Here is a 19,782-nt window from a genome sequence, read left to right on the forward strand (position 1 = left end):
AGTTGAAAATGGGTGACACTTGGGGGGCGTGAATTTAAAAAAAAAACGTTTGTCTAAAATATTATATTCGGTTTATTGGAAAGAACATAAAATTTCACATTGACCCTGAAAATATCGTAAAAATAGAATCAATAGAAAAATTTTGATAGATTTTTAAAATTTAAAAATTTAAAAATATTGAGTTTAAAAATTGAAAAATATTGAGTTCGGAAAATTCATTACTGTTTAAAAAAAAAAAATATTTTTATTACTTTTAAAACAACTGTAATAGTTTATTTTGGAAGTATAATCCATAAAGAAAATAAATAACCCACTTTTAACAGAGAAATTACGAGATTTTTATATTGTATTCACAGTTTCGTGTTAGGGGTGTCAAAAATTCCTACAAAAATTCTGATACTGCTATTGTTGTTATTAGTTAATGAGAAAGTTGTGATATGATTATATTGGTGGGAATTTTATGGATGTATTTTAGGTATTTATTAGTGTTTGTCGGTGGTGAGTATAGAAGTGTAATATAAAAACAGTGGTGGGTACCGTGAAAAAAACAAACATTATACTTACCTTACGTAGGTCAGGCCCTGGTCCTTCGGGGCCTGGCCAACAAGTGTCAAGCAAAGACCATATGTGGGGGCGACCCAACATATAAGACCTTGGTCAATATAGGGGCAACCCTTCATACCAATTGTCACTATCCAGCTCCCCTACTCCCCGGGGAGTTGGTCCCCATTTCCCATTCACTCCTCACTTTAAAAATCGGCCTTGTGCCTAATTTGCTCGGTGGGGGTGCAAATAAATATCCTTACCTTACGTAGGGGTAACGGTGATCACTAAGGCCGTTCCCCATCCATTGCACTGCGGTTGGGTTGACCTTTGCGATCGTCCCAAATGTGGACGACTCGGACTAGCTATTTCTAAGTGTGGGGTCTGCGTACGCGCTTACCCCGATAATACAATCAAAACCAGAAATCCTTTCATATTTCTTCCAAGTATCTCTCACTCGTAGGTCTGTACTCCCTCCGCTTAATCACCCTTAATCTCTGTAATACCAAGAAACAGGCCATTTCTCTATAGAAAAAAAAACTTGGAAAATTAAGACATTTATAAGTTTTTGGGGATGTTGAAAACGAAAAAAATGTTTAAAATTCCAGCAAACGGCATTCACCCTTGAATTGTCGACTGTTAACAATTTTTGGGTACGCTGAGAACGAATATCGCATTTATTTATTGCGCAAACGAGTACTTATTCATATTTGAAGACATTCTTTATCCAACGTAATCAGTACACAGTTTGGCAAGCAAGATGGCCGCCCGTCGTGCATTTAGGTAAAAACACCAAAAAGAGCCAAACGAGCCAAAAAATGACCACACCCGGGACCCCTCCTTTCACTTTCTTAATTTCATCAATTCGGATATATCACACACTTCTCATGATTGAACAAATAATTATTTTTATGATAAAAAAAAAAAATTATTTTCGTTTTTTGACACAAACCGATTTTTTTTTCTTACATCGAATCTGATAATCAAACCCGTCGCCAATTTACCGTTTGCATAGTATGAACTCCAGAACCGTGGGACTTTTTGAATAAATCTTAGTTGAAACTAAGATTTATTCAAAACGTCCTAGCGTCCTGGAGTTCATAAAAGTGGGGGATCACTTTTCTATAATAATTTAACCTAAAATGAGCACCCACACGTTCACCTCCACCAAAAGGAAAAAAAAAACACATTTTGTTTACATTGGGGAGGGGGCGGGAAAACGGGTGTGTGCAGCAGCAAAGTCCGGTCGAGCGAAGCGCGGGTATCTTTCCTAATAAATGGATACGTTTTCAGTGTTTTTAGTTAATGTATAATGTTTAATCCGTTCGAAAAGCATGTAATGTTGAACGCTGTTGGAGAACAAGAAAAGCTTACCGTAATGTCTTTGAAGACTCAATAATCGCTTCAAAATAAGAAATAAAACAAAATGTTGGTAGAAAACAACTCAATAAATGTTACTGTGACATTTGTTGGGCGGCAATCTTAAGTTTAACCGAATCAGTTTCAAGTTTCATAATGTAATTATTATAGTTTACTTTCTTGGTCCAAATATATTCTAGTAATTTTACTAACTTCGAATTTTTTTTTTGTTTTATATTATATTATATTATATTATATTAAATATTGAATTATTTAGACTACTATTGTCATTTTGGATGTTAACGGTAGTTTGACTAATTAGAATAATAATGAAATGTTCAGTTTTTTCTGATTTTTATGTTTTCATGTATTTTAATTTTTATGTTTTCATATATTTTAATTTTTATGTTTTCATATATTTTAATTTTTATGTTTTCATATATTTTAATTTTTATGTTTTTACATATTTTAATTTTTATGTTTTCATATATTTTAATTTTTATGTTTTCATATAATTTAATTTTTATGTTTTCATATATTTTAATTTTTATGTTTTCATATATTTTAATTTTTATGTTTTCATATATTTTAATTTTTATGTTTTCATATATTTTAATTTTTATGTTTTCATATATTTTAATTTTTATGTTTTTATATATTTTAATTTTTATGTTTTTACATATGTTAATTTTTATGTTTTTATATATTTTAATTTTTATGTTTTTATATATTTTAATTTTTATGTTTTCATATATTTTAATTTTTATGTTTTCATATATTTTAATTTTTATGTTTTCATATATTTTAATTTTTATGTTTTCATATATTTTAATTTTTATGTTTTTACATATTTTAATTTTTATGTTTTCATATATTTTAATTTTTATGTTTTCATATAATTTAATTTTTATGTTTTCATATATTTTAATTTTTATGTTTTCATATATTTTAATTTTTATGTTTTCATATATTTTAATTTTTATGTTTTCATATATTTTAATTTTTATGTTTTCATATATTTTAATTTTTATGTTTTTATATATTTTAATTTTTATGTTTTTACATATGTTAATTTTTATGTTTTTATATATTTTAATTTTTATGTTTTTATATATTTTAATTTTTATGTTTTCATATATTTTAATTTTTATGTTTTCATATATTTTAATTTTTATGTTTTCATATATTTTAATTTTTATGTTTTCATATATTTTAATTTTTATGCTTTCATATATTTTAATTTTTATGTTTTCATATATTTTAATTTTTATGTTTTCATATATTTTAATTTTTATGTTTTCATATATTTTAATTTTTAATGAAATAGACATACAAAATAGAAATTTACAAAAGATATCGAAAACAAACTTTAAACATTGACAAATATAATCCGAACTTGATAGGAAAGCAATTCGATACGTTTTAATAATAAACAGACATTTTTACACGAGGAACGAAATAATGATTTCACCGTGTTATTACGATGACCTTAAGTTCTTTGTTCTTTAGCAGTTGATTTTCTCTTTAAATAATTTTGTGTTCTTCATCTTTTAATTTTGATTCTTTTATATTTTCATATATTTTTTTATTAATGAATTGAACACACAAAACAAATGTTGTATCAATTTACTAAAGAAATTCTAACAAATTTTCTGTTTTGAACAACAACAAAATAAAAGAATTCAACCCGATTTTTTTCCGTATTGAAACTGGAATGAACGGTAAGTTTTTAAATATTTTTTTCTTTACATTTCTTATCCGATTTTTTTAAATAACCTTAAATATTAAATTATGTTTATTCATCTTTTTATTTATTTATTTTTGCAATAAAAATATTAATTCTATATGATTTATAACAAACGTGAATATAAAATTTGAATTTCCAATTTATTTGGTTTATTTTTAATTTATGGGATAAAAGATAAGTGTTTTTTGGATTTGCATAGATTCGGAAAAGTTTTCAAAAAACAAATATATAAAAAATAAATGTTATCAAAGGCAAGATAAGTTACTTTTCTACCTAAATGGATAATTTTATAGTGTTTTTATTTAATTTAACATGTTTATTATTTTACTGTGTGAAAGAGAGAGTCGGACGCCATTTTAAATTTTCCAATACATCGGTAAACACAGTATGTTTTTCGAGCTGAATAAACATGTTACATTAAATTAAAACATTAAAAAATTATCCAGTTAGGTAGGAAAGTAACTTATTTTGCTTTTGATAACATTTATCGGGTTTGTATTACTGTACACATAGATTCGAAAAAGTTGTCAAAAAACAAATATATAACAAATAAATGTTATCAGAGGCAATATAAGTTACTTTTCTACCAAACTGGATATATTTTTTGTGTTTTTATTTAATGTAACATGTTTATTCAGCTCGAAAAGCATACAGTGTTTACCGATGTATTGGAAAATTCAAGATGGCGTCTCATACCCTCTTTGACACCGTAAATTTGGGAAAAGGTGTTATAAATAAAAAAACGGTTAAAATGCTGTTAAAAACTCGCTCAATATATGTTACCGTGACATAGGTTGAAGGTTGACATATATTCGGCGGGTTTTTAATAGTATTTTGTATATTTTTTTTATTTATAACACTTTTTCCCAAATTTACGGTGTTAAAGAGGGTGTGAGACGCCATCTTTAATTTTCCAATACATCGGTAAACACTGTATGTTTTTCGAGCTGAATAAATATGTTACATTGAATAAAAACACAAAAATACATCCAGTTTGGTAGAAAAGTAACTTATCTTGCCTTTGATAACATTTATTTGTTATATATTTGTTTTTGACAACTTTTTCGAATCTATGTGTACAGTAATACAAACCCCATTTATTTGTTATATATTTGTTTTTTGACGTTTTCGAATCTATGTGTACAGTAATACAAACCTGTTTATCTTTATCTTTATTTTTTTACTCTAAAAGTCTATTCTTAAAAAGAAAATACTTGTGTGATTTCTGAGAACCGTAAACACAATAATTTAATTCGAAGAAAACTGATAATAGAAAAAATAAAAAAATAAATAATAATAATAAAAATAATAATATTAATAATAATATTAATAATAATAATAATAATAATAATAATAATAAAATATTAATAATAATAAAATATTAATAATAATAATGATAATGATAATAATAATAATAATATTAATAATAATAATAATAATAAATAATAATAAAAATAATAATAATAAAAATAATAATAATAATAAAAATAATGATAATAATAATAAAAATAATAATAATAATAATAAAAATAAAAATAATAATAAAAATAATGATAATAATAATAATAATAATATTATTAATAATAATAATAATAATAATATTAATAATAATAATAATAATAATAATAATATTAATAATTTCCGGTATTTAATTGTTAAATGATTATCCACATGTTTCTGTTCTGTTTTTAAAAATCGTATTTTTAAATTAAATTCGAATTTTACGAAATGTTATTTTATCAATTTATTAGGTGGAAGTACAGAAAAGTTACAAAACGCTCTCTCCATGTTAAGAATGACTTTCTGAATAATAAGGTTGTTATTTCAGCATGGTAACATGAGTGCACAAGTACCTAATAAAAATTTTTTCTGTCTACACTTACCTATTAAGTCGCTAGAGAATTTCGTTTGATTTTGTATGTTTTATCCCATATTTAAAATTTTAGACTGGGGATCACTTACTTTTATAAAGTTTACATAAATGATCAAATATTTATTGACCATCATTAATTATCAGTAACTTTATGAAGAAAAATATATTTGTAAATCTTTACAATGTAACCCAGCGTTATTTACTCTCTTAATAAATATATAAATAAAATAAAAATGAAGTATGTTGGCTATTACGTTTCAACAATTTTTTTTAAAAGAATCGTTCAAAGACACGACAAATAATAATAAATATTTTAGATTTTAGGACGTTGAATCACTTTTCTATATAAATTTAACATAAAATAAGCATCGATTTAATGACCAGTTAGCAGGCAATAATATCTGTAATCATTTGCAGTTTTCAATTTTGGTTGAATGGGAAAGAGATGGTTACTCATATCAGTTTTATTTTATTTTATTTATTTATTTATTTGCTTTCCTACGTTTTTTTGTGTTGTTATTTTTTTTCAAATAGATTTTGTTTTTGTTTTTTCCAAATAGTTATTTGGAATTCCCCTTAACAAATTATTTAACCAAAGATATCGTAAAAAATCGTTGGGCATAACAAGACTTTTCAAAAGTGTTAATTTTATGGTTTTCTACCAGTACTTTATTTAAGTATCGATTTTTGAGCGATTATCGTGACATCTTATATGACTGTTTTATATCAGCCATTTTCATTTCTTCTAACATAACATAAGACACGGTACAGATTTTTTAAAAGAAAATAAACGCTTAAAAATTACTTAAAACACAAAAACCTCGTCCAAGTATGTAGAAGAGTTTATTATGTTGCCTTTAATGACAATCATTTGCTATATATTTGTTGTTGTTTTTTTTTTGCCTAGTTTTTGTGTTGACTACAAAATGTACCTTTTAATGTATTAAATCGTTAGATGAATGTACAAATTATTTAGCAAGGACTCCCTTCCCCATGTTAAGGATAGCTTTCTAAGTAATAGTGTTATCTATACTATAAATCTCACCTGTTTGTTTAAATGTGTGCATGTATGTTTGTATGCCTAAAACTTTTGTCAGAGCCGACTCATTTTCTCGAGATCGGTATCATTGTGGAGCTTGATATCTCGGACAACAAATATCGAAAAATTGGTCTAATTCATTAATTCCTTCATTCTCAACTGGGCAGTTTTCTACAAAGACAAATCGATTTTTTGCGAGTCACTTTTGCAGTCCATCATATCGGTTTGATTGACTTTGCATAATTTTAACTTTGTGAACTTCCGGTCACGTCATGGAATAGTGTCAAGACGTCAGATATTCTTCCATTTTCTTTTCCGCCTTTACGGACCGCGGGTTTTAGCTTGCCTGCCTACTACCACTTTTTTTGCTCAAAACACACGTTAAAAAACCCGGCTCACGCTGGGTATCCAGGCTAGTATTTAATAAAGAGGGGTGGCATTTTTATAAATTTAAAACAGAACAAAAAATAGAATGTATGAGTAAAAAAAGTCCACTCTTTGAATTTAAAATTGAAATTTAAAAAAATATACCCCCATTCTCATTTTTATATAAAACAAACAAAAATAAGATGACGATTTCTTTATATCAAATATGAATTTGAATATTAAAATATAAGAAAGCCAACAACAATGTTTTTATGGTGTTTTTATTTATTAAATTGGAAGGTTTAAATGCAAACTTGTAAACAACACATGAACTCTTATTCCTCCTTAAGAAATGTAAGAAATCTAAAACATATATGGGAATAATTGTCGCAAAGACTGAAAACTGTGACCGATTATATGTCTGATTGACTGCTACTGGCAATGAAGTTCGGCTTGGTTCCCACCAGTTTTGGCAAATAGCAAACAGAATCCTGAACAGAAGCGTGTGCTCCATCCCAACTATTATCAATGGACCTGAGGTAATCTCGTCAGCATCAGACAAAGCCAAACTCTTTGTCAAGAACTTTGCAGCTAATTCTACCCTTTGCGACCAAGACCGCCAACCCCCAATATTTCCTCCTGTATCAGAAAACACGCTATGTGATATACGTATATCTGTACGTGATGTTGCGAAGCTAATCAAAAACCTTGATTCGAGTAAAGCAACTGGCCCTGATGGTATTCCAATTATAGTACTCAAAAAACTTCAGCCTGAACTAGCGCCCATACTTACAAAACTGTTTAAACGTTGTCTTAAGGAGAATAGTTTCCCATCTCCCTGGAAAATCTCATCAGTATGCCCTGTATTTAAGAATTCAGGTGATCGCTCATCCCCCTCTCAGTACAGGCCAATAAGTCTCCTGTGCGTCATGAGTAAGTTGCTAGAATCTGTGTTAAATACAGAAGTAATCAAACATCTCAACAAAAATAACCTTCTTAGTGACACTCAATATGGTTTCCGTTCTGCTAGATCTACAGCAGATGTCCTTACAGTTATATCGCATAGGACTAGAAAATCTCTCGACGGTGGCAATCTTTCTAGGGCAATTGCTCTTGACATATCTAAAGCCTTTGATAGGGTATGGCATAAAGGTTTACTTCATAAGATCGCTAGCTATGGTATAGCTGGAAAAGTCTTCTCAATAATTAAATCATTTCTTTCTGATAGGTTCATAAGAGTAGTAGTTGAGGGGCAAAAATCAGAAGCTCACAGTATTAATGCCGGTGTCCCTCAGGGATCCATCCTGGGCCCAACTCTTTTCCTGATCTACATTAATGATCTTCCAAATCATATCCTTACATCATTTGTAGACATTTATGCTGACGACACTACCATTTATGGTAGCACATCTAAGACAGTAAACGACCAAGTTCTCTCCAATTCTCTCTCCTCTGATCTTGAGCACGTAGTACAATGGGGAAAGGAGTGGCTGGTTACTTTTAATGCATCTAAAACCAAGCTTCTCTCTTTACATCATCAACATTCTAATTCACATTTGTCATCAATTGAAATGAATGGCTCTCGTCTTCAGGAGGCCTCAAGTTTTGACAAGCTTCTGGGCTTGACCATTACTCCTGATCTTAAATGGAACACGTATATCAAATCTGTTGCCAAGGCCGCTGGAAAAATGGTGGGATCTTTCTATCGATCCAGTAGATATCTCACTGCTGATGCTATTCTCTATCTATATAAGAGCCAGGTACGTCCAAGGATGGAATACTGTTGCCACATCTGGGCAGGAGCTGCTAGAAAGGACTTGTCCTGCCTTGATAAAGTTCAAAATAGACTTTGTAGCCTCGTAGGAGATGTCCTTTTCTCCTCCTTGCAACCTCTATCTCACAGAAGAGATGTTGCGAGTTTGTCTCTGATGTATCGTTATTTTCATGGAAAGTGTTCAACTGAGCTTCAATCTATGGTCCCCTCTCGCCAAACTTTCACAAGAAACACTCGTCTAGCTGTAAACACTATCAATAATTTCCCCCACTCTTTATCTGTGCCTAAACCTAAACGTAGATTCCATGAACAAAGCTTCTTTCTTAGAACTGCACGCCTGTGGAATTGTCTTCCGTTTTCCTGCTTTCCGGCTGACTACAATATGGTTGTGTTCAAGTCTAAAGTAAATAAGTTCTTGATGAGCCGTTCCATATAAGTTATTAAATTTACCAAATTTTCATTACTAATGATTACTATATTGACCAATTTCTACTGTACACTCTTACACCCTTATCCTTGAGTGGCCTCTGGGCCTTGATAATGTGGTGATGCCTTTGTAAAAAAAAAGTAGGTGCTCAATTTATGTTGTATTTATATAGGAATTGAATAATTACAGAACTTCAAAGCACTATATAAACAACACATAAAATAGCAGCTCCTCAAAATTGTTTTGCAACTCTGTCTAATCCAATTAACATTACATACTTTATTATTATTACGTAAAAATTAAAAGGTGTTGATGAGACATAAATAACTGCGTTGTCGAAACTGTTCCTGTCAGATTAGGGCTGGTGGGTCAGATAGAAAATGTCTGTAAAATCTTTATGCTCTGGTATCCATCAATCACTCAAGCCCATCTCAATTTAAGGGCAATTAACACTCCATAGTTTAGTATTATTAAGTAAACATGAACAGGTGTTGATACAATGCTTTATTATTATTACATAAACATGAACAAGCCCATCTCAATTTAAGTGCAAGTCGATTTATCAGGTGAAGTGGTACACACTCTTTACACATAATGTTTACATTTCCTCTGAACAACTCATATTCCAATGATCATTTTTTTACAAAGGAGTCAGCACTTATCAAGACCAAGAGGCCACTCAAGGATAAGGGTTAATAGGTATACAGTGATCAATGGGACAATGACGTAGTAATTGTTAGTAATGGAAATTTAGTAAATTGGATTACTTAAGGGGAACAGCTCATCAAGAACTTGTTTACATTGGACTTGAAGACGACCATATTATAGTCAGTCGGAAAGAAGGCAAATGGAAGAGAGTTCCACAGGTTTGCCGTTCTTAGAAAAAAAACTTTGTTCATGGAATCTACGTTTAGGTTGATGCACGGATGAATAGTGGGGGAGATTATAATGACGTCATACCACTGAAGCCAGCATTCGATAAACTATGTGAAAAATTATTAGCAGCAAATCAGAACTGTCTCAATACATTGTCCATATACATGCTTTATAAACATTAGTTCTGAAAAACTTCAAACTGTTTAACCTAAGGGGAAAAAGGGTCACTAGAAAAAGTCGAATCACATAATCCACTGTTTTAGTCGTTATTTAGTTATCTTTTACATCTTTGATATCACAGATCCCTAGACCAGTTGAGAAGGGTATCAACTGTAAGAAGACTGTCAACCAACTGCGTGGTGTTTCTACAAAATAGTTGGTCTGCCAAACCTAAATGGCATTCAGTGCACATGCCCATCACTTTTCATCGTTTGGCTAATCAGGTAACATCATCATAAAACACTTTTCATCGTTTTGCGTATCATAATACAATCATCATAAAAGACTTTTCATTGTTTTGCTAATCATAATACAATCGTCATGAAACACTTTGAATCGTTTTGCTAATCATAATACAATCGTCATAAAACACTTTTCATCGTTTTGCTAATCATAATACAATCGTCATAAAACACTTTTCATCGTTTTTCTAATCATAATACAATCGTCATAAAACACTTTTCATCGTTTTTTTTATTCATATTGAATTATTTTATATTTTTACAGATGTTCCTAATTGAGCGTTACTATTCAGTTTTAATGGAGTATTTCCTTAAACATTACAAACATTACTTTATTTGAAAGACTGTGGCCAAATATATGGAAATATTTCTGATACTGACATCATTATATTACTAATTTTTTGAAACGTGTGATCTTAAAGGTAATATATTTTGTTGTGAAATATGTTCAAATACATTAAAACGTAATAAGATATTGATTCAAAAATTGCAGAAAAGTATATATATATATCAGTTATATTAAATGAATGTAGAGGTTGTAAGTGTAATCCAATAATATTGTCCAAAATAAAAAATAATATAAATATGTGAATGCGAATGTTAAAAGTATTGAATTATTTTATATTTTTACAGGTGTTCCTGATTGAGTGTTACTATTCAATTTTAATGGAGTATTATTTTCCTTAAACATTACAAACATTATTTAATTTGGACGACTACGGCAACATATGTGGGAAGATTTCTCATACTGACATTATTATTTTTCTAATTTTTTGAAACGTGTAATATCTGGACACATCTTAAAGTATGTTGTAGTGAAAATGTGTTTAATATTCAAATACATTAAGACAAAATAAGAGATTCATCCAAAAATTGCAGTACATGAAACTATAAAAAAAGTATGTGGTTTTTAAAAGACAATATTTTCTGAAGTACTAGAAACTATAAAAAAAAGTATATGGTTTTTAAAAAGACAGTAATTTCCACAGTACTGGAAATTATAAAAAAGTTTGTGGCTTTTAAAAAGACAATATTTTATACAGTACTGGAAACTATAAAAAGTATATGGTGTTTAAATAGACAATATTTTCTACACTACGAGAAACTATAAAAACTAAGAAAAAAATCCATAGAAATATAACACCTTATGAATGCAAAATTCTTTGAAGTAGCAAGTTGGAATTTATGAAATTATGGATAAATGTTTGGCAGCGTGTTGGCTGCTCAATCTTCGACTTGAACAAATTAATAAGAAAATTAAAAATAAATAAAAAACAATGTTCTTATAATATGTGTAGAATATTCTCGGACTGTAAATCTGTTATTGAGACATTATGGAAATGCTCCATTTATATGAAGTGTGTAATTACTTTACCAAATACGATTGAGTAAGACATTGGAGAAATACGACTTTGTTATTGAGTTTTGATATTCTTTTTCTCAAGCATCAGATTTTTTAAACATATTATTATACACACTTCAGAAAAACAAAACTCTTGTGAAGTGTGAGTATATTCTTGGTTTAATAAATAGACGATAGTGACAAAAATGAATAATAACACTGTCAAAAAGCCATATTATTGTGAAGTGTGTGATTTTTCCTCTTCTCACAAATCAACGCACACTGGGGAAAAGCCATATTCTTGTAAAGTGTGTGAATATTCTTGTTCTGAAAAATCATCTTTAGTGAGACATATTAGAAGTCACACTGGGGAAAAGCCATATTCTTGTGTAGTGTGTGGATATTCTTGTTCTGAAAGATCTAATTTAGTCAAACATATGAAACGTCACACTGGGGAAAAGCCACATACTTGCGAAGTATGCGGCCATTCTTTTTGTGAAAAATCATATTTAGTGTCACATATGAGAACTCACACTGGGGAAAAGCCACATACTTGTGAAGTGTGCGGATATTCTTGTTCTGCAAAATCAACGTTACTAAATCATTTTAGGACTCACACTGGGGAAAAGCCATATTCTTGTAAAGTGTGTAAATATACTTCTTCTCATAAATCATGTTTAGTAAGACATATGAGAACTCACACTGAGAAAAAGCTACATACTTGTCAAGTATGTGGATATTCCTTTTCCTTAAAATCCTCGCTAGTTGCACATATGAGAATGCACTCTTGTGAAAAGCCATAGTCTTATGAAAAGCCATAGTCTTGTGCTGAGAAATCATCTTTATTGAGACATATGAGAACTCACTCTGGGAAAAAGCTACAAACTTGTTAAGTGAGTGTGGAATTTCTTGTTCTATAAGATCATCGTTACTGTTACGAATATAAAAAGGCACACTTAGGAAAAGACACATTCTTGAAAACTATATTCTATCTCTAAAAAATAAAATTTACTGGCACACATAAGAAATCACCCAACAATAACAAGTGCCGGCTCTTTCCCAAAGAATTAAAGCGTGTGAGCGACCTGACATCCAGTTGTAAAGTCCTGTTGGGCGATGGCATACAATGCGACACAATAGAGTGTGTTAATATCTCTACTAAACATCTCTTAAAACATGAATATCAAATGTAGTAGAACGCCTAGGTATCAAATGTACCAGAAATGACAGTTGGAAATAAGTTATACACCATCCACTATAATTACAGAAACATTTCAGTTAATTTAAGAGCAAAATAATTTCATAAACTATCTGGCGAATATACCCAGGGAACCAAGTGCGAGAGAAATACAAACAATTGTACTTTCAGGGACGGTTAAAATTTATGTGTAGAAGATCAATCCTATTGGCAGATGGTGTTTACACTGTCTTCTATTACATAATTACTAATTGGAAGATTTATGAAGAGATGCAGCTTTTAAGGAAATACAACCAAAATATATCCAAACAACGAAATTGAATGCTAGGTTGCAAAATCACAACTAAAAACAAATGATTAAAAAATTAATAAAAAGTTGCTCCTATACTGCGATACTCCAACAGTTACAAATTGGAAGACTTTCATTTGATGAGGAGGAAAGAATATTTTAGCCAATGAAGAGAAGACCATGAAAATGGATTTAAAAAAAAATACAAAATATAGTCAATGCAAGTTTTGTCACTCAGAGACTGATGACCTTTAAGTCAATTTAATTGTAGATGACCTTTAAGTCACTTTCTGTGTAGATGAACTTTAAGTCACTTTATGTGTAGATGACCAATCCTGTTGTCAGCTGGTGTTACATAGTTTCTAATTGGAAGATTTGTGAATAAATGCAGCTTTTAAGGAAATAGAGGTTGCAACCATAAAGAGCGCAACGTCTATCATTTAAAAAAAACTCTTGGTAATAAAAAATATCTAAAATAAAATGAAAACAAATCTGAATGCCAAAGGCAGGAATAACGCCTGGAATGTTGATGATATTATTGGATTGGTCTCTAGTATGAAAAAATCCCAGCATTATTACGAAATTTCCGAATGAAGAAGCTAGCAAGATTCCATATAAATTATAGCAATTTATACTTCAATTAGCTGATCGATATGCAGGTTTCCCAAGTAGGGCTAAAGAATGATCGCATAGCCTTCATCATAACAGTGAAAGATAAATACCTCACAAACACAGAAAAAAGTCTTCTGTTTTACTACAATATATACCGCTTCAGTCAATTGGTTGTATACATTTGTGAAATATTATTTCAAACGAATACGCTGGATAGAGGTACATGGATATTAAAATGTGATACAAACTTGAAAAGCAACACAAGTAAAATACAACTCTATGAATGTATTGTTTCACTACCAAACAATTCTATTAAACAATACAAATGAATGTATTATCTCACGACCAAACTATTCTATTAAACAATAAAGATAAATGCATTGTCTCCCTCCCAAACAATTCTATTAAACAATAAAGATGAATGTATTGTCTCACTACTAAACAATTCTATTAAACTATATAAATGAATGTATTGTTTCACTACCAAACAATTCTATTAAACAATACAAATGAATGTATTGTCTCACTACCAAACAATTCTATTAAACAATACAAATGAATGTATTGTCTCACTACCAAACAATTCTATTAAACAATACAGATGAATGTATTGTCTCACTACCAAACAATTCTATTAAACAATACAAATGAATGTATTGTTTCACTACCAAACAATTCTATTAAACAATACACATGAATGTATTGTCTCACTTCCAAACAATTCTATTAAACAATAAAGATGAATGTATTGTCTCACTACCAAACAATTCTATTAAACAATACACATGAATGTATTGTCTCACTTCCAAACAATTCTATTAAACAATAAAGATGAATGTATTGTCTCACTACCAAACAATTCTATTGAACAATACAAATGAATGTATTGTCTCACTACCAAACAATTCTATTAAACAATACAAATGAATGTATTGTTTCACTACCAAACAATTCTATTAAACAATACACATGAATGTATTGTCTCACTTCCAAACAATTCTATTAAACAATAAAGATGAATGTATTGTTTCACTACCAAATAATTCTATTAAATAATACAGATAAATGTATTGTTTCACTACAAAACAATTCTATTAAACAATACATATGAGTGTTATATCTCACTACCAAACAATTCTATCAAACAATACAAATGAATGTATTGTCTCACTACCAAACAATTCTATTAAACAATACACATGAATGTATTGTCTCACTACCAAATAATTCTATCAAACAATACAGATGAATGTATTGTTTCACTACCAAACAATTCTATTAAACAATACAAATGAATGTATTGTCTCACTACCAAACAATTCTATCAAACAATACAGATGAATGTATTGTTTCACTACCAAACAATGCTATCAAACAATACAAATGAATGTATTGTTTCACTACCACACAATTCTATTAAACAATACACATGAATGTATTGTCTCACTACCAAATAATTCTATCAAACAATACAGATGAATGTATTGTTTCACTACCAAACAATTCTATTAAACAATACACATGAATGTATTGTCTCACTACAAAACAATTCTATTCAATAATACAGATGAATGTATTGTCTCACTACCAAATAATTCTATCAAACAATACAGATGAATGTATTGTTTCACTACCAAACAATTCTATTAAACAATACACATGAATGTATTGTCTCACTTCCAAACAATTCTATTAAACAATACAGATGCATGTATTGTTTCACTACCAAACAATTCTATTAAACAATACACATGAGTGTATTGTCTCACTTCCAAACAATTCTATTAAACAATAAAGATAAATGCATTGTCTCCCTCCCAAACAATTCTATTAAACAATAAAGATGAATGTATTGTTTCACTACCAAACAATTCTATTAAACAATACACATGAGTGTAATATCTCACTACCAAACAATTATATCAAACAATACAGCGGAATGTATTCTCTGACAACCAAATAATTCTATTAAACAATACCGATGAATGTATTGCTTCCCTGCCAAACAATTCTTTTAAACAATACATATGAATTTATTGTCTCACTACCAAACAATTCTATTTAACAATACAGATGATTAAGCAGTACACATGCTTTTACCTGGTCTGATTTAATGCAACATCTATGAACAATTATCGTCTGAAGGGTACTTAAAAACAAACTGAATGCAAGTTATACTGTTTTGGGATAAAAAAATCTTTTATCAATTTGCATGTTATTATTGTACTTTGTTGAAAGTGATAGAGAAATCTAAGCATTGATTCGTTTAATTACAATAACACATTGAACAATAGCAATTCCTGATATCAACATCTTAAAAGAAAACATTTCAAATGCTGATTAAAACAAAATGATCTCAGAAATCTAAGCATTGTATTGGTTGAATACAAAAAGATATATGCTAATCTGCCTCACTCTTATATTTGAATGACTTGAAAATAACGTAAACTTCTAAGTAAGTAATATATTATCATAAAAGCAACTGTGCTAATGAAAAAACATAAAAAATATAAAAATATATATAAAAATATAAAAACAAATTTTTGCAATATATATATATATATATATATATATATATATATATATATATATATATATATATATATATATCAAAACAGTTTTAAGATAAACTCTATTATGTGCCGTGTGTTTTTTTTCCTTTACAATTTAGAAGTATCAGTTATCCATGTGATAAAAATTGGATAAAAACACTCTCATCAAATCGCTTGCATTTTTCTATTTTCGATATTGTTTTCCTTTACAGTTTAGAAATATTAGTTATCCATACGATAACACATTTGATAGAAACTCTTATCAAATCGTTTGTCTTTTTATATTTTACATATTGTTTTATTTGCCGGATACACTCTTTCTCGGCATAAGGGTTCACCGAATGATTAAATTTTCCCGTTTTTTATTCTTTATTTTTTATGTATTTTAATCAACTCAAAAAATCAACATAAAATATTAAAGGGAGGCAAATCAAGTAACTTCATTTCATATTGACATCAGTAACTTAATAATTGAAATATGTTTTTTTTACATGAGGATCACCACTTATCAAGGCCCAAAGGCCACTCAGGGATAAGGGTTAATACATGTACAGAAATCAATGAGATAGTATTGTAGTAATCATTAGTATTGGGGGTTTTGATAGAGGGGCGGTCTGTCAGGAGTTTTTTTATGTTGGACTTGAAGACGTCCAAGTTGTAGTCAGGTGGGAAACAGGCAAGCGGCAGAGAGTTCCACTGGCGTGCAGTTCTAAGAAAGTAGCTTTGCTCACGGAATTGATAATGCTTATATTAACTTGAAAGTATATTTTGGTAAAATGTTTTTAACTCCTGATGGGGGTATAAGACGAATGGATTCGCCAACCATTTTTATAACCAAGGGCTGTGCTAAACAACCAATGAAAACGTTTATTATAAAAATTGTCGAATTTTGAATTCAATCAGTTCGCCGTTAACTACGGTACGGGCCGCATTTGATTCTTGGCCGCCATCTTGGTTACTGATCTGAACTACGCCGCCATCTTTGTTCAACACAATATCTCAGAACGAAACAGGTTATGCGCCTAGCCACCGTCTTTTCTTTGATGGATCGGAATCTAAATTCGAATTGTGACAGGTTAAATTTCTGGGATATCTAAGGATTCGTAAACTACACAAAGTCATACAATCTCCAACAGAGAATCCAAACGACCCCGAATTTCTCGAAAAGAACGCAACTGTTTTTGCAGAATTGATTCAATGTTTAGACGATAGAAGTCTGTTTCTGATTATAAGAGACGCATTGGATGATGGAAGGAAAACATTGAACATATTAAGAGAACATTATCAAAAGGGGAACCGAAAATAATATCCCTATATACAGAACTAACGTCTCTGAAAAGTAACGAGGATGAAACGATTACCGACTACGTTATAATGGCAGAAACAACCGCCAATGCTTTAAAACTCTCAGGTGAAATAATAAGCGATAGTTTGCTGATATCAATGACCCTCAAGGGACTTACAGCCGATTTTTAACCATTTACAACTGTTATAACTCAGAAAGACAAACCCATAAATTTCAGCAAATTTAAAGTGGCATTGCCCAGTTATGACGAGACTAATCGTATGCTCGTGGAGAATAATAACTCCAGCAATATAATGAAGTTCAAAAATGCTTCTTGAAAGCAGACACCACCAAATTACGCACCTCACCGCAACGTCTCCAAAAATAATTTCCCCAAGAAAAAGAAAATTATCTGATATAATTGTGGACGACCCAACCACAAAAGTTTCCAATGTCGATATAAACGCTCAAAGATGGACTCCGTGAAAAACGTTGAGAACTTTGAGGAAGAACATACATTTGTATTCACATGTAACTTTTACAAACGGTAAAAATCTCCTTGTAGACTGTGGTGCTACAGCGCACGTTATCACCAAGGAATCTGATTTTATTAATTTTGATTCAAACTTTAATCCTGAAAGTCATTTTGTCGAACTTGCCGACAGTAGTACAAATAAATGATATAGTCTTGAAAAGAGGTGATGCTAAAATATCCTTTAAAAAAAAAATAAAGGCGAAATCTGTAACTGTATTCTAAAAAATGCTCTGTTCATACCTACATTTAAGCAAGACATATTTTCCGTGCAGTGCAATTACACAGGGCGCGAATATACAATTTGGCTAAAATACATTAAAAAGCTACGAAAATTCTCTCACTTGTGCATTGTGACTTAGCAGGTCCGATCAGCCCGATGGGGAGAAGTAATCTAAGGTACGTTTTGAACTTCATTGATGATTTTTCCAGTTTAATTATGGTTTATTTTCTAAAAACAAACCGACACTATCCTCGCCACTAAGAAATATTTAGCTTATGTTGCCCCGTACGGTTCAGTAAAATGTATAAGGACTGAATTTACTAGTAAAGACTTTACACTTCTATTAATTAACCATCGTATTAAACACGAGAAATCGGCTCCGTATTCCCCCTTCCTTTGACGGATCGGAATCTAAATTCGAATTGTGGCAGGCAAATTTCTGGGATATCTAAGGATTCGAAAACTTAATAGGTTAGGGGCCCAGCACGCTTCCACGCTTGAACTTCTATTAATTAACAACCGTATTAAACATGAGAAATCGGCGCCGTACCCCCTTCCAAAATAGCACAGCTGAAAGGGCATGGCGAACCCTTTTTGAGATGACAAGATGCCGACTTATCGAATCGAAATTAGCGCATAGTTCATGGACATACGCTTTAATGGCAGCAGCATATATAAGAAATAGATCGTTCAATAAGAGGCTAGAAAAATGCTGTATAAAGCGTTTTGTGGTGTAAAACCTAAAATGAACAGAATGCATCTATTTGGTTCTGATTGTTTTGCATTCATAGAAAACACCAGTAAACTAAATACTAAAAGCGAAAAAGGTACTTTCATAGGTTACAATGAAAATAGTCCGGCATACTTAATCTACTTTGCAGCTCAAAATACTATAAAAAGGTTTAGATGTGTAAAATTCAATGATGCATTAAATTTAAAAAATGGCGATCCACTGAATGAAAAACGTGAAACTAAATACTAAAAGCGAAAAATGTACTTTCGTAGGTTATGATAAAAATAGCCCGGCATACTTAATCTACATCGCAGCTCAAAATGCCAAAAAAGGGTTAGATGTGTAAAATTGAGTAAATTTAAAACATGGCGATCCAATGGATGAAAAACGTGAAATATTACTAGCATCTTAATCGATCACAATGAAAATATTAATAGCGACGACAATTACAGTACTTCTGACGAAAGTATTAACCAGACACGTTGATACCCAATAAGGGAACGAAAAAGGCCATACTTCTTACAAATTGAAAAGATACAAGATTACGCCGT

The 19,782-nt window shown here is 30.2% G+C and overlaps 1 pseudogene; it reads left to right on the forward strand.

Moving 5' to 3' along the window:
- Nucleotides 1-798: 798 nt before the first annotated feature.
- Nucleotides 799-948, forward strand: LOC145271715 (U1 spliceosomal RNA; annotated as a pseudogene).
- The last annotated feature ends 18,834 nt before the right edge of the window (nucleotides 949-19,782 follow it).

This window comes from Euprymna scolopes, chromosome 46, assembly GCF_053919585.1.
Source record: "Euprymna scolopes isolate OS-2025 chromosome 46, ASM5391958v1, whole genome shotgun sequence".
Classification (NCBI taxonomy): Eukaryota; Metazoa; Mollusca; class Cephalopoda; order Sepiida; family Sepiolidae; genus Euprymna; species Euprymna scolopes.